Source organism: Schistocerca gregaria, chromosome 7, assembly GCF_023897955.1.
Source record: "Schistocerca gregaria isolate iqSchGreg1 chromosome 7, iqSchGreg1.2, whole genome shotgun sequence".
In the NCBI taxonomy this organism is placed as follows: Eukaryota; Metazoa; Arthropoda; class Insecta; order Orthoptera; family Acrididae; genus Schistocerca; species Schistocerca gregaria.
Genome location: NC_064926.1, coordinates 203,170,852 through 203,195,757, shown reverse-complemented (window position 1 = coordinate 203,195,757; position 24,906 = coordinate 203,170,852).

Here is a 24,906-nt window from a genome sequence, read left to right as displayed (position 1 = left end):
GATGAAAGTAAAACCAAGTTTTCTTCGTTGTCTCCCAGTCATGTAGGCTTACATTTCGTAAGATTATAGTTTATCTGCCAGCAACTTCAGTGTATGCTACAATTTCTCATTCCTTATTATGCTACAGATTGTTATAATACCAAAGTAAATAACAGGTGAAACTACAGTAATATTTCTATGACGACAAAAAACCGCCAATGCAAAAGAGCAGTTTTTCAAAAGACAAAAAAGTCGGAAAAGGTGAAAGTAAAATCAAGTTCAAGCTCCACTAACAACGAGGGGAAAAGCATTGGATGTCAGAACATGTAAATAAGGGAGAAACCACCAAAGACCACCGAATACGCTTTGTAAATAAAAATGAAGTCAAGATATGGCCTGATCAGTAGTCAGGAGATCGCCCTGAAGCACATGTGAGCTAACGTTGACCGAGCGAGGTGGCGCAGTGGTTAGCACACTGGACTCGCATTCGGGAGGACGACGGTTCAATCCCGTCTCCGGCCATCCTGATTTAGGTTTTCCGTGATTTCTCTAAATCGTCTCGGGCAAATCCCGGGATGGTTCCTTTGAAAGGGCACGGCCGATTTCCTTCCCAATCCTTCCCTAATCCGAGCTTGCGCTCCGTCTCTAATGACCACGTTGTCGACGGGACGTTAAACACTAACCACCACCACCACCACCTGCTAACGTTGAAATCACCGTGTTAGAATATACGCCAAAAGAGAGAATGACTTAAGAGTGCAGTAATATGCGTCAAGATGACGCATCTTTAAAGTAAATCTTGTCTCGGCTTGTGATGACCGAAGACAGTAATCAATAAGGCCTCGCAGTTACCTAATCGCTGCTATATTGACGTAACATCAGATAAACGCAACGTAGGAGGCAGTATGTACTGATCAGACAGAACATTATGACCACCGACCTACTATCGATATAAACCTGTCCAGCGCCACCTGGCGAGGTATGACCGCTAGTCAGATACACGCTCGGTGCATGTAGAAATGGTGAGCGTGCTGTCCGTGTCTAGAATGGAGAAGGCGCGCGATCTATCTGAGTTTGACCGACGGCAGACTATGATGGCCCGGGTGGTCGGCCAGAGCGTTTCGGAACCTGCACGACTTGCCCGGTGTTCGAGGAGAGATGTGGTGAGTGTCCTCAACACGTGGCGAAACCAAGGTGAATCCACGTTCAGAGGCGTCTTGGGGTTGGGCGGCCACCCCTCATTACAGATGTCAGACGTCGTAGGCTGGGCGGACTGGCAAAACAGGACAAGCGGCGAACTTTGGCGGAACTAAACATCAGAATTTAATGCTAGGCAGAGTACAGGTGTGCTTGAACACGCAGTGCACCGGACACTCCTAACGATGGGCCTCGGCAGCCGACGACACCAGGACATTGGCAACTACGACTGAAATGAGCACTAGACGTTGGCGCACTGGCAGACCGTTGCATGGTGTTATGAATCCCGATAGCTTTTTCATCATGCCCATGTGAGAGCACGAATCCGCCGTCTTCAGGGGAACAGCTCGTTGACACCTATGCTGCAGGATGGAGACAAGCTGGCGGCAGCTTCTTTACGCTCTGGGGAAGATTCACGGGGGCATTCATGTGTCCAGTGGGGCTCGAGCAAGGCATCATGATGGCCAATGAGTATCGTAGACTGGTTACTGACAATGTCACTTCATGGCGATCATGCTTCCCGACGGCAGTGGCACTTTTCAGCAAGATAATGCGCCGTGTCACAAGACTGGGAGTGTGGTGGAGTGGTTCGAGGAGCACAGTGGCTGGCCCCCAGCTCGCCAGATATGAACCCGATCGAACACATCTGGGATGTGATAGAGCGTAGCGTCCGAGTTCTTAGTCACCGCGTCCCCCACCCCCACCCCCTAAAAAAATTACGGGAATTAGATGACTTGTGTGTGTAGATGTGGCGCCAACTCTCTCCAGCGACCTAACAAAACCTCACTGCTTTCATGTCACGATACACCGCCGCTGTTATCCGTGTCAGAAGTTCAAAAATGGCTCTGACCACTATGGGACTTAACTTCTGAGGTCATCAGTCCCCTAGAACTTAGAACTACTTAAACCTAACTAACCTAATGACATCACACACATCCATGCCCGAGGCAGGATTCGAACCTGCGACTGTTGCGGTCGCGCGGTTCCAGACTGTAGCGCCTAGAACATCTCGGCTACTCCGGCCGGCCGTGTCAGAAGTGGATTCGCTGTTAGGTAGGTGGTCATAATGTTCTGACCAGTGCACATACCAACAACACTATGTGTAAGGATGATGTAATAACTGAGATCTTTGTGGAGAATCCCACGCCAAATACAAGGAGAGATCAAAAAGTTTCCGTTCGAAGGCCGTATAGTCCATAATCGGTATGCCAATCAGGCAAAATCGCCAGTGAATATTGAAGTGCTCATCACACCGATGGACCAGGTGGAAGATACCTGTTTGGTAGAACATTGCTGCGTTAAGAAGCTGCGTTAAGAACTTCCGACGGAAGTTTAAGGAGGATGCTTATGCCATTGCATTTGAAACCTTGCAAGTCAACATTACTATCCGCTCTAAATGAGTGTGATTCTGACCGAAGACGTGAATACTGTGAGTGACTGCCAATTGCATATCCTCGGTTGACAGGAATCGTTGTCCCTTCAACGCTTTTTTTAAGGGACTGAAGGCTTGATAATCACACGGGAGAGATCAGGACTATAGCATGGGTGCTCGTGTGTGTTGCACTTGTTCGTGATGGATGCCGCTGGCCTCCGAGATCAACCTGCGCCTTGTGTCGAACCGCAACCAGCACGGAACTTACCGCACCATTCCACAATGGTGGTTATCGACAGACATGCTGCTTCATACATATTCTTCATTCTTTGGTGGATGTCTACCGGTATTTGTCCATCGGCAGCCAAGAAAAGAATAACAGCAAATTGGTCCTCTTTGGCTGCATTTGGTAATAACGTCGCCATAGTTTACATTTCCACATTAAACAGGAATGTAAATAGCAGTTATACGTACAGTGACACTGACACAGGAAAGCAGTGGTAGTGCAGTTGGTTAGAGAAAATAAATTGCGCTGCCACGAGAGCTGGTGATACTAGGAAACGAGCTGCGCTATTGTAGCCCGTAATTGAGTTAAAACAGTAATGACTATGTTCCATTAGCAGCTCCTGAAATAATTAAAAAATTAAAGATTTAAAGGTACGATATTACTGCGAGAGAAATGATGAAAAATTACATCATATTCTAAAGCTAATTGTGACAAGAGGTATTACGGAGCCACGTTTGTTAAACACAATTTGGGACAAGAATGAAGAAAGAAATTTCAGTATGAGTAATCTCATAACAGTTATACCACGTGCGGTGTAAGTCACTTAGCTGCTGCGCATTTCTGTCCATGGTCAAATTTTAGCTAAGTAATTAAGTAACATCCACCACATTTAAAAATCGCGAAACCTGTGCACAGCGAAATTTGTTTATAGAGTTATAGCAGAACTACTTTATTACCAACATGTGACAATTTGAGTCACGGCATCAGCCGTGCATTTTTTTGTGACAGTGAAAAATACACATTATGAACAGAAAATTGTTTACAGAACAGCGCCCGCTGTGACCGAGCGGTTCTAGGCGCTTCAGTCCGGAACCGCGCTGCTGCTGCGGTTGGAGGCTAGAATCCTGCCTCCTTAAGTTAGTTAGGTTTAAGTAGTTTAAGTCTAGGGTATTTGTGACCTCAGATGTTAAGTCCCATAGCGCCTAGAGCCATTTGAACTATTCTAGAACAGCGCGTGTTTGCTTTGCAGTTGTGGAAATTTGATAGACACAGCCGCCATGCAGGCAAGCTGTCTACAAATTACATAGAAGGTACGAGTTGACAATTTCTGTAACTGGCTTACCAAGCAGAGCCGCCCAGAATTAGTAACTACAGAAGAAAATTTCAGCTCTTTGTACAGGAATTCGTTCAATAGCCCACGAAACGTGCAAGAAGATTTTTTAAGGAACTACAATTTTCCGACGGAAGTTTAAGGAGGTTCGTAACGCCATTACATTTGAAGCCTTACAAGTCAACATTACTATACGCCCTAAATGAGGGTGATTCTCACCGAAGACGTGAATTCTGTGAGTCGTATGTGATCCGCAGCGAAAGCGATCCTGACTTTTAGAAAACAATTCTTTGGTCTGGTGAGTCCAGTTATAAGTTAACTGAAAGAGTTAACAGACTCAAATGCGTGTACTGGTCCTCTGAAAATCCGCGATTTGTTATTCACGAGGAAATATATCTTGAAATGTTGGGGAAGTTATTATTGAATTAGCAATACTCCTGTGCTTGATGTTCTACGAAACAATCAGATCTGACAACACTACGGATTACGCATGTGTGTACTTTTGGACGAAAGTTTGCAAGAGTGTTTAGGAAGGCACGATAAAATCGTTTGGCCTCCAAGAATACCGGACCTCACACCATGTGATTTTTCACTGTGGGGTATACTGAAACACAGTGTTGTCTCTACAAAACCATTACGTATAGAGCATTTAAGAGTTTTCATTGAACAAGAATCTGAAAATCATTTTGGTTATAATGGGGAGTTATACGACAATATATGTAAATCAGTAAGTTCAGGCCAAACGACCAAAAAAATAGGCAGAGTCAGAAAATTTTTCTTAAGAGAACGCAAAGACATAGAGAGGATATGTTTGGGGGTTATGACTGATCATATTTCCAGCTTTATTTTATATTTTCATTACAAGAAATAGCGCCCACCGTTATGGTTTGGTCAAAGACATGCGAGCTTTAAATACCCCGGCTGTGTACAGCGTACTCCCTCAGGAGTGCCGGCCGCGGTGGTCTCGCGGTTCTAGGCGCTTCAGTCCGGAACCGTGCGACTGCTACGGTCGCAGGTTCGAATCCTGCCTCGGGCATGGATGTGTGTGATGTCCTTAGGTTAGTAAGGTTTAAGTAGTTCTAAGTTCTAGGGGACTAATAACCACAGCAGTTGAGTCCCATAGTGCTCAGAGCCATTTTGAACCCTCAGGAGTTGTCTGAAGTAAAAAATGGATAACATCAGTGGTACTATATATATGAGCTCATACCTAACCACAATGAAATAACCCGCAATTTAACGATATGGTGCTAACTCGAACGCTGAATTCGATTTTTGGAGATTTATTTCACTTTTTTAGCTTTACAAAAAATAGTTAATATTAACAAATTTCATATGTTTTAGGTATAAGCTCCCAAGAAAGGTGCATACTTTTCAGAGTCAAAGGTAGAAGTTAAAAGGTTGAACCGTTTTTATTTTACGTTGCACGTAAAAACACGTTTGATGTTTACAGAAAACATTTATATGAATTATTAGTTCAAATTGAATAAAAACTATATATTTTTATAAATTTTTGATGTCGCTGAGCACAAATCTGAAGTTAGATTTTCAAAATGCAAAATGGCTAATCCAATATGGCGGACCAAAAATTATGTTTAAACCAATTTTGACCAAATTCTGGCGACAAAAATTTTTCATTACTTACGTTTGGTAAGTTCCAGGATCGTATGCCAACCCTTCCTCTAACTCGAACTGTTAAGAAAAATCAAATGGCTCTGAGCACTATGGGACTTAACATCTGAGGTCATCAGTCCCCTAGATTTAGAACTACTTAAACCTAACTAACCTAAGGACATCACACACATCCATGCCCGAGGCAGGATTCGAACCTGCGATCGTAGCGGTCGTGCGGTTCCAGACTGAAGCGCCTAGAAGCCCTTGGCCACCCCGGTCGGCTCGAACTGCTCCTGGAGAATAATTTCCTCGTCTTCCTTGGCTAGAGAAGTCGACATGGCTGAGCTGAATACCCTGCGATCGGCAGCCTGCACTAGTCGTTCGTCAACTTTTGCGGCGAATATATTTTGCATGCATACTGCAGTATAAATTACTTTGTGAGCGTGCGTCACCGCACAAGTTTTCTACCTGAGCCGGGCGTCTCCGGCTGAGAGCGCCGGTACACTACTTGGAACAATGGGCTGTAAAAACTTTTGTAATGCAAGAATTACTCATTCCAACATTCTAGACACATACATCTTCCAAAAAGTGTAATAAAATCGGATTTAAGACCATTTTTAATGAAAACGTTGCTTTAAATGTCTAGGCAGCAGTCGAGAACACTTTGAATAATTTCAGTATGACAAGTGACTTTGTATAAACCACTAAAACTACAAAACACTGTACTGTATTTTCCGTTCACCGACTTTTGCCACACCCTGTATAGAGATGTTTTTTAACTTGGTGCTATAGAGCAACCAGCAACACGTAGGACATTTTAACTACAAGATGCAGAAAGGGCATATCTAACACAGCTTGAAATTTACGTTTCTTTGCATCAAGTGATAGCTTTAGTGTATCTCTATGCGCTGCACAGAAAGGTCTCAGGTGTATCGATTAAAACGCGATTTTGATGGTTGTTGATTATAATGAAAGATGCAGAATGGACATCTCTAGCACAGTTGTTTCCTTTCTGCAAAGTAAATATATCCTTTCTGCGCCTTGTAGTTCAGTTGCACAGCAGACTCACTGCTCGTTACGTCACTGTATTGAGAACCGAGGCCTACGGGAAAGACAGGCCGCGGCGCATACGTCACGAAGGTAGTTCTGCGCTCCTTCAAACCAGCAGACAAACTACTTTTGTACACCTGTTAACTCGTAACTAGGCATGTCCGTACAAACGAAAACTGAATCTTCTACTGGAGTCCGCTATTATGGAATCTTACTGTTACTGGTCCTATAATGATGGGAAGTCCATAGGCCTGCTTATAATTTGTTACGGCCGTACTGGCGTACAATAAAATAAAATCATGCTAAAATTATTATCAGTTGCATAAGGCACCACTTCCAGCATGTAATGAGTACTGTTAAGCAGTAGAGACTAAATGCTATAAATAAGCCGTTATACTATTTATATCGAGTATTGATCTTAAATTAAATTTTGCTGTAGTACTGTTAATCAGTAAGACTTCATAACAGCAGATTCCAGTGGAAGATGCAATTCTCGTTAGTACTTACACGCACAGCTGCGAGGTAACAGATTTAGAAACGTACTTTGTCTGCTGAACTGAACGAGCGAGCGAGTTCAGTACTACCTTCGTGACGTACGCTCCGCGGCCTGTCTTTCTCGTGGACCTCGGTTAAGAAGAGTTCGTCGTGGAGAATTTGGCTGATATTCTAGCTTTCCAGAAATGATGGCCCAGGCACTATAAAAAGTTGTGTGTATCGGATGAGGCAGGAGGAAGAGGTATTCCTAGGGCAAATGGAATTAGTTTACACTCTCCGAGTTGAAGTGTATTAAACATAAATGAGATATGTTGCTTTCAAGTGCGTTGATGGACTAGACACCCACAATTTTTCCCTTAAATGCTACAAAATCTCACTGAGTCTACTTCATCAGAAAGCATGCGACACTGATAGTGTTCCAATAACGATAAAAAAGTGGAGAATCTACAAAAATTTGCACAACGTATTCCAGCAGGATACTGTGAGATTTTAGAGACACTTTTCATATGGCCCATGACATAAACAGAGAAATATGACAATGAGTGAGAAGGAAAACTGTCTGTAATTACTCTATTCATTTGTTTTTCTGAAGTTCCTTATTAGTTTTGACCTCTTCCTAATATTACCGTGTGAAACCATACAATACAAAGTTTCTGGCATTTTGCTCTTGTTTATTTCATTACAATTTTTAAAATTTCTATGATTATGGAAGTTTGCAAAAAGGACATGTGTAAAATGCATATAAGGCACGATAATTAACTGATATGTCACACGTTGAAGTAGCTTTCCTTTAAGTACTGTGATAAAACAAAATGCAAAGCCGCGGTAAAGTTTCATGTGCAAACTTTGTGTTAGAAACTATCTACGAACTGTCTGTGTGTCTGCTGAAAACTTTCACTTTTGTTAGATATCTCCCTTAAACATCTTGTAGGTCAATTTCGATCTTTGTAATTTATAATCTGTGTTTTGTAATGATTTGCAATGCCGGCGGACACAGTACTGATGAGGCCTACCCATTGCGTACTTGAATCAGTTCTCGCGCTTTGTTGGACAAAAAACAGATGTGTTTTTTTTTTTAACACAACGTTATAATTTAATTTATTGAAACTGGTTTTCTTTGGCAGTTGCAGACTTTTCGCACTTTTCACGTAGCAAATTGATTCCATGATAAAAAAAATCGGGTTCTTTTGAAGTGATTCACTGTGTGTGGTTCAGAAGGGCCATGATGCGTGGATCGAGACAATCTGTAATCCGAACAGGCGACATCTAGCAAACATGGCATCGAAGTGCCTCCAACGTTTCCTTCGCTCGGTTTGTAACATGTGGTTTGGCACTGTCGCGAAGCGGAATGACTTTGTCAACTGCAGCATACTAGGAGCGTTTGTCTTTAAGTGTGCGATTCAGACTGAGTAATTTTACTTCGTAGCGTTCAGCATTCAGCGTCTGATGTGGTTGCAGCAGCTCATGGTACCAGGAAACATTTTGTCACACTACTCGAAATATCTTTGAATCGTTGAAACCAATCTCTGGACGTTGTTTCCGATGAAGCATGTTCTCTATACCGTTCCACTAGTAAACGGCGGCCGGCCATTGTGGCCGAGCGGTTCTAGACGCTTGAGTCCGGAATCGCGCTGCTGCTATGGCCGCAGGTTCGAATCCTTCCTCGGGCATGGATGTGGGTGATGTCCTTAGGTTAGTTAGCTTTAAGTAGTTCTAAGTTTAGGGGATTGATGAGCTCAGATATTAAGTCCCATAGTGCTTAGAGCCATTTGAGCCTGCAGCAGACGTTTTGAGGTGACATCAGATGTGTAATAATTTCCGCAAATGCTGTTTTGTAGGTACAATAGCCGATATGTTCAAGTCATGAAATAGGTATGTTCTTTTCCTTCCACTCGAAAGTCACCCACAGATATGAAAGTCTACTTACTGTTAGTTCTCGTGCTATGCAGCACAAGTACATCTACTGTCCTCGCTTCAACAGCGAAAATTAATTTAAGCTCTCATTATTTGAAGATCACTTATGTGTTCCGGAGAAATAGAGGGACATGAGAAGCGATACTGACACTACGGCGTATCTTATAAGAGTGATAAAAAAGAGGCTCACATACATAGATAGTCATTTATAGGATTTGCTGCTTTAGAGCAAAGCTTTTGACATCGTTGTTTGTGTGGTATCAGCGTTCGATACCACACTTGTTAGGGGTTGCTGATATCGACCGCGGCCCGTAGTAGATATCGCTGCACTCGCGAGTCGCGACTAGCGCCGCGCCGCGGCTTGAGACAAGTATCTAGCGAACTCTCGTCCAGTTTTGCTCGGGACGTCAACTAGGAATGTAGCATAGCCTTCAGCTGATAGGAAGCAACCTCTAACAAGGTGCTTAGTCAAGTATGGTACAAGTAATGCCTCTCTAGATATCTGTTTGTAATTACATGTATGCAGCATATGAAGAAACCTGTAACATAATATATATTAATTTTTTACCAACGACTACTATTTATTTCAGTGGTTGCAGATACAGACTAAGCAGCCAGATCCTTACCGACTTCAGTGCCAAACCTGCAGTATATGTTTCTATTTAGCATTGGCCACATGTCATCATAACAACTGCCGATGAGAATCATAACAGTTTGGAACACACTCTTTGAAAAAATGAGGGTACCCGGGAGTTAAAGATTAGTGCAACTTGTCCAGAAACCAGACTGCAGAAGGACATTAAAGGGAAGTAGTGACAGGGAAGGGAGTGAAGGAATATTGTAGGCTATCCCCGATGTTTTTCAATATGTACACTGAGGAAATACACTACTGGCCATTAAAATTGCTACACCAAGAAGAAATGCAGATGATAAACAGGTATTCATTGGACAAATATATTATACTAGAACTGACATCTGATAACATTTTCACGCAATTTGGGTGCATCAATCCTGAGAAATCTGTACCCTGAACAGCCACCTCTGGTCGTAATAGCGGCCTTGATACGCCTGGGCATTGTCTCAAACAGAGCTTGGATGGAGTGTACAGGTACAGCTGCCCATACAGCTTCAACACGATACCACAGTTCATCAAGAGCAGTGACTGGCACATTGTGACGAGCCAGTTGCTCGGCCATCATTGACAAGACTTTTTCAATTGGTGAGAGATCTGGAGAATCTGCTGGCCAGGGCAGCAGTCGAACATTTTCTGTATCCAGAAAGATCCGTACAGGACCTGCAACGTGCGGTCGTGCATTATCCTGCTGAAATGTAGGGTTTCTCAGGGATCGAATGAACGGTAGAGCCGCGGGTCGTAACACATCTGAAATGTAACGTCCACTGTTCAAAGTGCCGTCAATGCGAACAAGAGGTGATCGAGACGTGTAACCAATGGCACCGCATCCATCACGCCGGGTGATACGCCACTATGGCGATGACGAATACACGCTTCCAATGTGCGTTCACCGCACCGTCGCCAAAGACGGGTGTGACCATCACGATGCTGTATACAGAACCTGGATTCATCCGAAAAAATGACGTTTTGCTATTCGTGCACCCAGGTTCCTCATTGAGTACACTAACGCAGCCGCTCCTGTCTGTTATGCAGCGTCAAGGGTAACCGCAGCCATGGTCTCCGAGCTGATAGTCCATGCTGCTGCAAACGTCGTCGAACTGTTCGTGCAGATGGTTGTTGTCTTGCAAACGTCCCCATCTGTTGACTCAGGGATCGCGACGTGGCTGCACGATCCGTTACAGCCACGTGGATAGGATTCCTGTCATCTCGACTGCTAGTGATACGATGGCGTTGGGATCCAGCACGGCGTTCCGTATTACCCTCGTGAATCCACCGATTCCACATTCAAACAGTCATTAGATCTCGACCAACGCGAGCAGCAATGTCGCGATACGATAAACCGCAATCGCGATAGGCTAAAATCCGACCTTTATCAAAGTCGGAAACGTGATGGTACGCAGTTCTGCTCCGCACACGAGGCATCATAACAACGTTTCACTAGGCAACGCCAGTCAGCTGCTGTTTGTGTATGAGAAATCGGTTGGAAACTTTCCTCATGTCAGCACATTGTAGGTGTCGACACCGGCGCCAACCTTGTGTGAATCCTCTGAAAATCTAATCATTTGCATATCACAGCATCTCATTGCTGTCGGTTAAATTTCGCGTCTGTAGCACGTCATCTTCGTGGTGTAGCAATTTTAATGGCCAGTAATGTAGTTAAGCAAACCAAGGAGAAATTTGGGATAGGAATTACAGTTAATGATGAAGAAATAAAAGCTTTGACATTTTCTGATAACACTGTAATTTTGTCAGAGGTGGCGAAGGACCTGAAAAATCTGTTGCACCCGGAGTGAATAGTGTCTTGAAAAGGCACGATATCAGCAAATGCCGAACAAGGGTCTGGAATGTAGCAGAATTATAACAGGCGTTGCTGTGGGAATCAAGATTAGCAAATGGGACACTAAAGGTAGTAGACAAGTTTTGCATTTTGTGGAGCAAAATAAATGGCGATGGCAGACGTTCAGAAGATATACCAGGAAGTGCTGTAAAGTAATGTCTGTGAATTTTCATTCTGTTCTCATTATTGGTTACAAATCAGGCATTTACTCGGTAGAGCCGGCCGGAGTGGCCAGGCGGTTCTAGGCGCTACAGCCTGGAACCGCGATACCGCTACGGTCGCAGGTTCGAATCCTGCCTCGGGCGTGGATGTGTGTGATCTCGTTAGGTTAGTTAGGTTTAAGTAGTTCTAAGTTCTAGGGGACTGAGGACCTCAGAAGTTAAGCCCCATAGTGCTCAGAGCCATTTGAACCGTTTTTGAACTCGGTGGACTTTCCCGCTCAGTTTACTCAAGCTGCACCCATCTGCTGGTACAGGGTTCCGAACTGTAGCATGTAATATGGCGGTATGTAACGTAACTATGAGGTGCGCAGGAAACAGCGTCTTGTAATCGAGTTTCCTGATAACATGCCTCCAATTGAAATCAATAGAAGAACGAAAGGTATGTGCGGTGATGATTATCGACGTCAGTAATGTGCGACGTTAGGTTATTCGTGCTCGCAAGTGAGTGGTGGTGCCAACCTCAACGTGTGTGACAGAGCTCGGAGTGGATGATGGAAATGGAAATGAGCGTTTGGCGTCATTTGCCGGGAGGCCTCGTTCGGGTCAGGTCCGGCCGCCTTGGTGCAGGTCTTATTACATTCGACGCCACATTGGGCGACCTGCGCGTCGGTTGGGGATGAAATGATGATGAAGACGATACAACACCCAGTCCCTGAGCGGAGAAAATCTCCGACCAAGCCGGTAATCGAACACGGGTTCGTAGGACGGTAATCCGTCACGCTGAGCACTCAGCTATCGGCGCGGATGGAGTGGACGATCGCGTACAGTAAACGAAAAGACTCATCGAAATCGGACCGATGAATCATCAGGGAAAATCATTTGATAACATAGACATAGCTCTGAAGTAAGTGTGGCATATCACGAGAGAGTGTACAGGCCATCATTGCAAAACTGCCGTCACGAAAGCTTTATGCATTGGAAGGTACCACGAATGCTCACTTCTGACATGGAACAGAGGAGATTGGACACCTATCAACAATATATTTTAAGTTTTGAGCATGAGGGTGATGGGTTACTTAAGAATATTGTGACGTGTGATGAAAGCTGGACCGCCATTTTGACCCCTAAAACAAGAGGGCGTTAGCGGACTTCCGCCACAAGGGATCACCGAAGCCATGAAAGTTCAACACCATGCCATCAACAGGCAAAGTCATGATCAAAGTGTTCTGGGACGTTCAAGATCAGAAGATCAAAACAAACTGCAAAATGATTTAGAAAAGATTTCTGAATAGTGCGAAAAGTGGCAGTTGACCGTAAATAACGAAAAGAGTGAGGTCATCCACATGAGTGCTAAAAGGAACTCGTTAAACTTCGGTTACACGATAAATCAGTCTAATCTAAAAGCTGTAAATTCAACTAAATACCTAGGTATTACAATTACGAGCAACTTAAATTGAAAGAACCCCATAGAAAATGTTGTGCGGAAGGCTAATCAAAGGCTGCGTGTTATTGGCAGGACACTTAGAAAATGCAACAGACCTACTAAGGAGACTGCCTACACTACGCTTGTCCGTCCTCTTTTAGAATACTGCTGCGCGGTGTGGGATCCTTACCAGGTAGGACTGACGAAGTATATCGAAAAAGTTCCAAGAAAGGCAGCATGTTCTGTATTATCGCGAAATATGGGAGAGAGTGTCACTGAAATATACAGGATTTGGGCTGGACATCATTTAAAGAAAGGCGTTTATCGTTGCTATGAAATCTTCTCACGAAATTCCAATTACCAACTTTCTCCTCCGAATGCGAAAATATTTTGTTGACACCGATCTAGACAGAGAGGATCGATCACCACGATAAAATAAAGGAAATCAGAGCTCGTACGGAGAGATATAGGTGTTCATTCTTTCCGCGCGCTAACGAGATTGGAATAATAGAGATTTGTGAAGGTGGTTGGATGACCCTCTGCCAGGCACTTAAATGTGATTTGCAGAGTATCCATGTAGATGTAGATGTACTCAGGTCGATTGACAAAATTTTAACGTTCCATTACTCTCCTTACACTCATTTTCGCTTCGTTCATCTTTTGTCAGGTAGGTTTTGACTTCTCTTGAACCTGTGTTGGGGCGCTCTTTGTTTACTTGTTTGCAGCAGTTTTCTGTCGCGGCTATTAAACAATGGGGGGGGGGGGGGGGACTTTCCCATCCCTTACGACCTTGCTCGGAACGTATCTTTCTAACGTATGCTGAACGATGCTTTTGAATTTTTTCCATTTGTGCTCCACATCTTCGTCCTCAGCACGGAATATTTGATGCTAACTACTCTGATACTTTGAAGTTTGTGTTCTGTCACTTTCACTAAGCAAAAATATTTTCTTGCGTTTCTTAACATTCCTCTAAAACCCATAGTCATGGTAGGTGCGTAGGTATAACGCAGTTTATGACCGCTCGCACGGGTGGTGAGGCAGAGACCGGCAGAAAAAACACACGATTCCTGAGGTCGGTTAAACGAAAAAGAAGTTCAGAGCGTAGCAAAGTTGACTTAAGCATGTATAACAGTCCAGGGAACGATCCACATCCCAAACGTGAAACAGGCAAGCTCAAAACCCTGCTGTTTAATACGACGTGACTAAAGGCTTCGAAGGCTAGGATGAGAGTGACTGGCAAGTGCCGGGCCGAGGTATTTACAGTCTCGCGTCAGAGGACTGCTCCACGTGACATGCCTGCCGCAGTGACACCTCCCACGGGAGCGAGCTGCGGCTTTGGTATGTAGCCCGAGTACCTCTGACACGCACTCCATGACGATACTCGGTCTCGACGGCGACTCTCATCACAGTCGGATACTAAAGACAGACCAGCGCGGAGAGTAGATTTCAGAGTACTTGATGGCTCAACACAAAAGTTTTATCTCAAGTACAGGTAGTGTTGAGGATCAGTGGACAAAGTTCGAAACCATCGCACAATATGCATTACATGAGTACGTGCCAAGCAGGATCGTAAGAGATGGAAAAGAGCCACCGTGGTACAACAACCGAGTTAGAAAACTGCTGCGAGAGCAAAGGGAACTTCACAGCAAACATAAACATAGCCAAAGCCTTGCAGACAAACAAAAGTTACGCGAAGCGAAATGTAGTGTGGGGAGGGCTATGCGAGAGGCGTTCAATGAATTCGAAAGTAGAGTTCTATGTACTGACTTGGCAGACAATCCTAAGAAATTCTGGTCCTATGTCAAAGCGGTAGGTGGATCAAAACAAAATGTCCAGACGCTCTGTGACCAAAATGGTACTGAAACAGAGGATGACAGAGTAAAGGCTGAAATACTGTCTTTTTCCAAAGTTGCTTCACAGAGGAACACTGGACTGTAGTTCCTTCTCTAAATTGTCGTGCAGATGACAAAATCGTAGATATACAAATAGATGACAGAGCGAGAGAAAAACAATTGAAACCGCTCAAAAGAGGAAAGGCCGCTGGACCTGATGGGATACCAGTTCAATTTTACACAGAGTACGCGAAGGAACTCGCCTCCCCTCCCCCGCCCTCCCCCCCCCCCCCCCCCCCCCCCCGCACCCCGCCTTCTTGCAGCGGTGTACCGTAAGGTCTCTAGAAGAGCGTAGCGTTCCAAAGGATTGAAAGGATTGGAAAAGGGCACAGGTCATCCCCGTTTTCAAGAAGGGACGTCGAACAGGTGCGCAGAACTATAGACCTATGTCTCTAACGTCGATCAGTTGCAGATTTTTGGAACACGTATTATGTTCGAGTATAATGACTTTTTTTGGAGACTAGAAATCTACTCCGTAAGAATCAGCATGGGTTTCGAAAAAGACGATCGTGTGAAATCCAGCTCGCGCTATTCTCCACGAGACTGAGAGGGACATAGACACGGGTTCCCAGGTAGATGCCGTGTTTCTTGACTTCCGCAAGGCGTTCTATACTGTTCCCCACAGTCGTTTAACGAACAAAGTAAGAGCATATGGACTATCAGACCAATTGTGTGATTGGATTGAGGAGTTCCTAGATAACAGAACGCAGCATGTCATTCTCAATGGAGAGAAGTGTTCCGAAGTAAGAGTGATTTCAGGTGTGCTGCAGGGGAGTGTCGTAGGACCGTTGCTATTCACAATATACATAAATGACCTTGTGGATAACATCGGAAGTTCACTGAGGCTTTTTACGGATGATGCTGTAGTTCAAATGGCTCTGAGCACTATGGGACTTAACTTCTGAGGTCATCAGTCCCCTAGAACTTAGAACTAGTTAAACCCAACTAACCTAAGGACATCACACATATCCATGCCCGAGACAGGATACGAACCTGCGACCGTAGCGATCACGCGGTTCCAGACTGTAGCGCCTAGAACCGCTCGGCCACGCAGGCCGTCGATGCTGTAGTATATCGAGAGGATGTATCAATGGAAAATTGTACTGAAATGCAGGAGGATCTGCAACGAATTGACGCATGGTGCAGGGGATGACAATTGAATGTCAATGTAGACAAGTGTAATGTGCTGCGAATACACAGAAAGAAAGATCCTTTATAATTTAGCTACAATACAGCAGGTCAGCAACTGGAAGCAGTTAATTCCATAAATTATCTGGGCGTAAACATTAGGAGTGATTTAAAATGCAATGACCATATAAAATTAATCGTCGGTAAAGCAGATGCCAGAGTGAGATTCATCGGAAGAATCCTAAGGAAATGCAGCCTGAAAACAAAGGAAGTAGGTTACTGTACGCTTGTTCGCCCGCTGCTTGAATACTGCTCACCGGTGTGGGATCCGTACGAGATGGGGTTGATAGAAGAGATAGAGAAGATCCAACGGAGAGCATCGCGCTTCGTTACAGAATCATTTAGTAATCGGTGATGATAGATAAACTCCAGTGGAAGACTCCGCAAGAGAAACGCTCAGTAGCGCGGTACGGGCTTTTGTTGAAGTTTCGAGAACATACCTTTACCGAGAAGTCAAGCAGTATATTGCTCCCTCCTACGTATATCTCGCGAAGAGACCGTGAGGATAAAATCAGAGAGATTAGAGCCCACACAGAGGCGTACCGACAATCTTTCTTTCCACCAACAATACGAGAGTGGAATGAAAGGGAGAACCGAGAGAGGTACCGAAGGTACCCTGCGGCACTCACCATCAGGTGGCCTGCGGAGTATAGATGTAGATTTAGATGTAGAGAGTTGCATCAAACCAGTCATTGGACTGAAGTCCACAGCAACAAAAGCAACAGCAATAGTCATTCTGTATACATACAATGAGGTTGTAAAGGTAATGGGATAGCGATATGCACCTATACAGATGGCGGTAGTATCACGTTCGCAAGTTATGAAAAGCAGTGCATTGGCGGAACTGCCATTTCTACTCAGATGATTAATGTGGAAAGGTTTCCCGTACGAAGGCAATTAACATACTCTGAACGCGGATTGGTAGTTAGAGCTAGAGGCATGGACTTCCATTTCGAAAATCGTTAGGGAAGAAATATTCCTAGATCCACAGTGTCAAGAGCGCGCCGATGTACCAAATTTCAGGGATTACCTCTCAGAGCTGACAGTGCACTGCTCGAACCGGCCTTCACTTGATGACTGATGTTGTGGTTGGCAGGAGAGCCAACCGTGTTAGTAAAGGAGACCGAAATGCACGCGTTTTAGCTCACGCAGGCTGGCGTGAGGTCTGAAACATGGCAAGGGAATTAGAACTGAGAAAAACGGGCGTAGCTGGTGGAATACTTAACTTTAATCCATTAATGACCAACGTCGCTCTTTATGGTACATGATTCACAATTTCAAAAGTACGGATACGCTGCTCCCTGCCGCCGTTGGATAAGTAGCTGCAGCAGCAAGTCGTATAACCCTAGCTTACTTATTTGTTAGATAGTTTAATTAATTTCTTTGCGTGTTTTTGGGTACTTGCATTGTTTAATTCATATATTTCGGGCGTATTATAGTATTTGAGGGTTGTAGCATCGCGTCTTAGTACCTGAATAGTGTAAATTCGCGTAGTCGTCTGTCTTCTGTTTTTGTTTTGAACAGCCAGTGTCGGTTGGTCACAGCCATTGTGCTTCCTGCCGCCGTTGGATAAGCAGCTGCAGCAGCAAGTCGTACAACCCTAGCTTACTTATTTGTTAGATAGTTTAATTAATTTCTTTGCGTGTTTTTGGGTACTTGCATTGTTTAATTCATATTTCGGGCGTATTATAGTATTTGACAGTTGTAGCATCGCGCGTTAGTGTTTACTTGGTAGATTCTTATTTAAATTGCGTGTGAATTTCGTATATGAGGTGCAATTTCGAGTTTCAGTTACTGTAATCGTAAATTCAGCAGATTGTAGAGCAGTCGTTAGGCATTTGTACAGGTTAGTTGATACATTCTTTGCGTGTTTCGCTTGCGTTATCTAGGCACGAACTCGTGTTTCCGTAACTGTTGTTCGCATAGATTAGAATGGACAGGGACTGCGATTGCTGTGTTCGGATGAGGGCTGACTTGGCATCCCTTCGCTCACAGCTGCAATCGGCGCTGACTTCGGTCGCGCAGCTTGAGGCTGTTGCCAATGGGCACCACTGTGGGGAGCCGGACTTGGGTATCACGGGGATGTCAACCTCGTCCCGTCTGTCCCCAGATCGGTCTGCCGCTGTGGTTGCCCCGGTTGCTGCCCGCAGTGGGGCTGAGCCCTCGCCTGTGGTTGATTGGGAGGTCGTTCCAAGGAGTGGCAGGCAGCGAAAGGCGTCCCCGGAGGCTGATCAGAAAGCCTCTCCGGTGCGTCTGGCAAACAGGTTTCAGGCACTGTCTCTGGCTGAGCCAGATGCAGCTGCCTGCCCTATTTCAGAGGATCATTCTCAGCCTTCAAGGTCCGGGCAATCGCAGAGGGTGGGCTTACTGGTAGTTGGGAGCTCCAATGTTAGGCGCGTAATGGGGCCCCTTAGGGATACGGCGGCTAAGGAGGGGAAGAAATCCAGTGTGCACTCCGTGTGCATTCCGGGTGGAGTCATTCCTGATGTGGAAAGGGTCCTTCCGGATGCCATGAAGAGCACAGGGTGCAGCCAGCTGCAGGTGGTGGCACATGTCGGCACTAATGACGTGTGTCGCTTTGGATCTGAGGAAATTCTCTCTGGATTCCAGCGGCTATCTGATTTGGTGAAGGCTGCCGGTCTTGCTTACGAGATGAAGGCAGAGCTCACCATCTGCAGCATCGTTGACAGAACCGACTGCGGACCTTTGGTGCAGAGCCGGGTGGAGGGTCTGAATCAGAGGCTCAGACGGTTTTGCGACCGTGTTGGCTGCAGATTCCTTGACTTGCGCCATAGGGTGGTGGGGTTTCGGGTTCCGCTGAATAGGTCAGGAGTTCACTACACTCAGCTGGCGGCTACACGGGTAGCGGAGGCTGTGTGGCGTGGACTGGGCGGTTTTTTAGGTTAGAAGGCCTCGGGAAAGTACGGGGTGGGCTGCAATGTCAAAGGGTGCATGACAATTACAGGACGTGCTTGGATCAAGGAACAGTCGGAATTATAGTTGTAAATTGTTGTAGTTGCGCTGGAAAAGTCCCTGAGCTTCAAGCGCTAATAGAAAGCACAGAAGCTGATATAGTTATAGGTACAGAAAGCTGGCTAAAGCCTGAAATAAGTTCTGCAGAAATTTTTACGAAGTCTTAGACGGTGTTCAGGAAAGATAGATTAGGCAGAATTGGTGGTGGAGTGTTGGTGTCTGTCAGTAGTGGTTTATCTTGTAGTGAAGTCGAAGTAGATACTCCGTGCGAATTGGTATGGGTGGAGGTTATACTTAACAGCCGAATTAAGTTAATAATTGGCTCCTTCTACCGACCCCCAGGCTCCGATGATACAGTTGCGGAATAGTTCAGAGAAAGTTTGTGTCTCGTAACAAATAAATACCCCACTCATACGGTTATAGTTGGAGGGGACTTCAACCTACCCTCGGTATGTTGGCAAAAATACTTGTTCAAAACCGGTGGTAGGCAGAAAACGTCTTCCGAGATTGTCCTAAATGCTTTCTCCGAAAATTATTTCGAGCAGTTAGTCCACGAACCCACGCGAATTGTAAATGGTTGCGAAAACACACTTGACCTCTTAGCCACAAACAATCCAGAGCTGATAGAGAGCATCATGACTGATACAGGGATTAGTGATCATAAGTTCGTTGTAGCTAGGTTCAATACAGTTTTTTCCAAATCCATCAGAAACAAACGCAAAATAATTTTATTTAAAAAAGCGGATAAAGTGTCACTAGAAGCCTTCCTAAAAGACAATTTCCATTCCTCCCGAACTGACTATGCGAATGTAGACGAGATGTGGCTCAAATTCAAAGATATAGTAGCAACAGCAATTGAGAGATTCATACCTCATAAATTGGTAAGAGATGGAACGGGTCCCCCGTGGTACACAAAAAAGGTCCGAGCGCTGTTGCAGAGGCAACGGAAAAAGCATGCGAAGTTCAGAAAAACGCGAAATCCCGAAGATGGGCTAAAATTTACAGACGCGCGAAATTTGGCACGTACTTCGATGCGAGATGCCTTTAATAAGTTCCACAACGAAACATTGTCTCGAAATTTGGTAGAAAATCCGAAGAAATTCTGGTCGTATGTAAAGTACACAACCGGCAAGACGCAGTCAATACCTTCGCTGCGCAGTGCCGATGGTACTGTTACCGACGACTGTGCCGCTAAAGCTGAGTTATTGGACGCAGTTTTCCGAAATTCCTTCACCAGGGAAGACGAATGGAATATTCCAGAATTTGAAACACGAACATCTGCTAGCATGAGTTTCTTAGAATAGATACCTTAGGGGTTGCGAAGCAACTCAAATCGCTTGATACGGGCAAGTCTTCAGGTCCAGATTGTATACCGATTAGGTTCCTTTCAGATCACGCTGATACTATAGCTCCCTACTTAGCACTCATATACAACCGCTCGCTCACCGATAGATCTGTACCTACAGATTGGAAAATTACGCAGGTCGCACCAGTGTTCAAGAAGGGTAGTAGGAGTAATCCATTTAACTACAGACCTATATCATTGACGTCGGTTTGCAGTATGGTTTTGGAGCATATACTGTATTCAAACATTATGAATCACCTCGAAGGGAACGATCTATTGACACGTAATCAGCATGGCTTCAGAAAACATCGCTCTTGTGCAACGCAGCTAGCTCTTTATTCCCACGAAGTAATGGCCGCTATCGACAGGGGATCTCAAGTTGATTCCGTATTTCTAGATTTCCGGAAAGCTTTGACACCGTTCCTCACAAGCGACTTCTAATCAAGCTGCGGACCTAGGAAGGTCGCAGTTCGTAGTAACAGACGGCAAATCATCGAGTAAAACTGAAGTGATATCAGGTGTTCCCCAGGGAAGCGTCCTGGGACCTCTGCTGTTCCTGATCTATATAAATGACCTGGGTGACAATCTGAGCAGTTCTCTTAGATTGTTCGCAGATGGTGCTGTACTTTACCGTCTAGTAAGGTCATCGGAAGACCAGTATCAGTTGCAAAGCGATTTAGAAAAGATTGCTGTATGGTGTGTCAGGTGGCAGTTGACGCTAAATAACGAAAAGTGTGAGATGATTCACATGAGTTTCAAAAGAAATCCGTTGGAATTCGATTACTCGATAAATAGCACAATTCTCAAGGCTGTCAATTCAACTAAGTACCTGGGTGTTAAAATTACGAACAACTTCAGTTGGAAGGACCACATAGATAATATTGTCGGGAAGGCGAGCCAAAGGTTGCGTTTCATTGGCAGGACACTTAGAAGATGCAACAAGTTCACTAAAGAGACAACTTACACTACACTCGTTCGTCCTCTGTTAGAATATTGCTGCGCGGTGTGGGATCCTTACCAGGTGGGATTGACGGAGGACATCGAAAGGGTGCAAAAAAGGGCAGCTCGTTTTGTATTATCACGTAATAGGCGAGAGAGTGTGGCAGATAAGATACACGAGTTGGGATGGAAGTCATTACAGCAAAGACGTTTTTCGTCGCGGCGAGACCTTTTTACGAAATTTCAGTCACCAACTTTCTCTTCCGAATGCGAAAATATTTTGTTGAGCCCAACCTACATAGATAGGAATGATCATCAAAATAAAATAAGAGAAATCAGAGCTCGAACAGAAAGGTTTAGGTGCTCGTTTTTCCCGCGCGCTGTTCGGGAGTGGAATAGTAGAGAGATAGTATGATTGTGGTTCGATGAACCCTCTGCCAAGCACTTAAATGTCAATTGCAGAGTAGTCATGTAGTGTAGATACTGGCGCCTTGCTAGGTCGTAGCAAATGGCGTAGCTGAAGGCTATGCTAAATATCGTCTCGGCAAATGAGACCGTAATTTGTCAGTGAAACATCGCTAGCAAAGTCGGCTGTACAACTGGGGCGAGTGCTAGGAAGTCTTTCTAGACCTGCCGTGTGGCGGCGCTCGGTCTGCAATCACTGATAGTGGCGACAAGCGGGTCCGACGTATACTACCGGACCGCGGCCGATTTAAAGGCTACCACCTACCAAGTGTGGTGTCTGGCGGTGACACCACAACTGAGAGCAGCGTAGAATGAGATTTTCACTCTGCAGCGGAGTGTGGGCTGATATGAAACTTCCTGGCAGATATAACTGTCTGCCGGACCGAGACTCGAACTCGGGACCTTTGCCTTTCGTGGGCAAGTGCTATACCAATTGAGCTACCCAAGCACGACTCACGCCCCGTCCTCACAGCTTTACTTCTGCCAGTACCTCACTCCTACCTTCCAAACTTCACAGAAGCTCTCCTGCGAATTTTGCAGAACTAGCACTCCTGAAACAAAAAGGATATTGGGAGACATGGCTTAGCCACAGCCTGAGGGATGTTTCCAGAATGAGATTTTCGCTCTGCAGCGGAGTGTGCGCTGATATGAAACTTCCTGGCAGATTAAAACTGTGTGCCGGACCGAGACTCGAGCTCGGGACCTTTGCCTTTCGCAGGAGAGCTTCTGTAAAGTTTGGAAGGTACGAGATGAGGTACTGGCAGAAGTAAAGCTATAAGGACGAGGCGTGAGTCGTTCTTGGGTATCTCAGTTGGTAGAGCACTTGCCCACGAAAGGCAAAGGTCCCGAGTTCGAGTCTCGGTCCGGCACACAGTTTTAATCTGCCAGGAAGTATCATGAGAGCAGCGTAGTTCGCATAATTTTGTCAGTGGTAACGGGCAAGCAACACTGCGTGACAGAACAGCAGAATGCAATGTGGGACGTACGGCGTGCGTACCCTTTACGTTGAGTGCGCCAAAATTTGGCGTTAGTGGCCTATGACAGCACACGACCGACGCGAGTGTCTTTGCTAACAGCACGACATCGCCTGCAGCGCCTCTCATAGGCTCGTGACCATATCAGTTGTGTCCTAGACAAATATAAAACCGTGGTCCGGTCAGAAGAGCCCCGACTGCAGCTGGTAAGAGCTGGTGGTAGGGTTCGAGTGTGGCTAAGAGCCACAAAGCCAGCGACTCATGTTGACAACAAGGCACTGTGCAAGCTAGCGGTGACTCCATAGCGGTCTGGGCCGTGTGCATGGAATGGACTGGATCATTGGCTAGAAATGGCTATTTTCAGCTACCTGGGAGATCATTTGCAGCCCTTCGTGGACTCCATGTTCCCAAACAACGATGGAATTTTTACGGAATACAATACGCCATATCACCGGGGCACAATTGTTAGCGATTGGTTTGAAGAACGTTCTGGACAGTTCAAGTGAATGATTTGGCCACCGAGATCGCCAGATGTGAACCCTATTCAACATTTATGGGATATAATTGAGAGGTCAGTTCGTGTACAAAATCCAGCACCGATAACACTTTCGCAAATACGGACGGCTGTAGAGGCAGCATGCCTCAAAATTTCTGCAGGGACCTCCAACGATTTGTTGAGTCCAATGCCACATCGGTCCGCTGCAGTACGCCGTGCGATAGAGGTCTGATGCAATGTTTGGAGATACCCTACGATTTTTGTCACCTCAGTGTGTTATGGCCGCGCGGTGTAGCCGCTCGGTCTACGGCATCTTGTCACGGTCTGCGGGGCTCCCTCCGTCGGAGGTTCGAGGCCTACCTCGGGCGTGGGTGTGTGTGTGTCGTCTTTAGTGTAAGTTAGTTTAAGTTACACTAGATAGTGCGTAAGCTTAGGGACCGATGACCTCAGTAGTTTGGTCCCATAAGACCTTACCACAAGTTTCCAATTTTCCAGTGTGTTATGTAAGCCACAGGACTGGAATGACAATGAAGTAGACAGATAATGAAAGAATAGTTGCCAAATTTTACCTTTTACGCGTTCGCTGTGATAGAAGCATTCTTCCAGAATGTTCCTTTGCAGGAAATTAATATAACCCAGAGGGTAATACTAGTAGGTGCTTAAGAAACTTGCAACCTCAAAAACTGGAAGTAATTATTTTATGTGGTCAGAACATAAGTGAAGATGGAAGAGAATACAGGTTCAAATGGCGGGCATTCGCGTCACTTATGTTGTCGACCTCGGACAAACGCATTCATACATATGCTGCAGACGATAAAACGAGCACACTATAGTAAGCCCGTCAATATCTGCAGCATGTGTAACTGGCTGGGAGATCATAGCTTGAATAAATGACGTCAAGAGTATTTTTCTTTTTCTAGTGCTATCTTTTCCGGATATTGGTGACCACCATAGCTACATTGCTTTTGACTATTCGGAAAAGTTCCGCGCTCTTGTGTGAAGTCCGCGTCCTTTAGTTACCGAGCCAAAATTTCTTCTTATGTCTCGTCCTCTCTTACCAGGTATGTTTTCTTGAAGAATGTTCTGTAGAAATTTACAGTTCGTACTATTCCTTATCACACAGCTCAGATGTTGTACTTTTCTGCATTTTACTTTTTTTAGCATTTCTTTTTCTTTCTTCATTTTGTTGTCGTTATTACTGGTTTCATTTGCCCATGGGACTCTCAGCATTTTCATGTACAGCCACGTCTCAAATGCCTCGTGTCGTCTCGGTCAAAGTTCAAGTGTGAGCTCCATAGAAGAGCATTGGAAATATGTAGCAACGTACAAACCTAAATCTTACTTCGATTGAAGGTTAATGACTCTTCATCACCCTATTCATTCTACGAGGGACGTGCAACAAATAATGCAATACTTTTTTCCGGGGAATTTCGGTTGAAAAAAATGCTGAATTCGTTGTTTTACATCGTGGAACATTCCCGATTAAGCTACTGTAGTTCCGTTAGAAGGCAGCGATATGTGTATCCTTCAAAAATGGCTTCTGTAGCGGAGGTTCATTTCAAGCAAACACCTGTCATTGAATTTATTTTGATGCAAAAGTAGAGCATCACGGATATCAATAGGC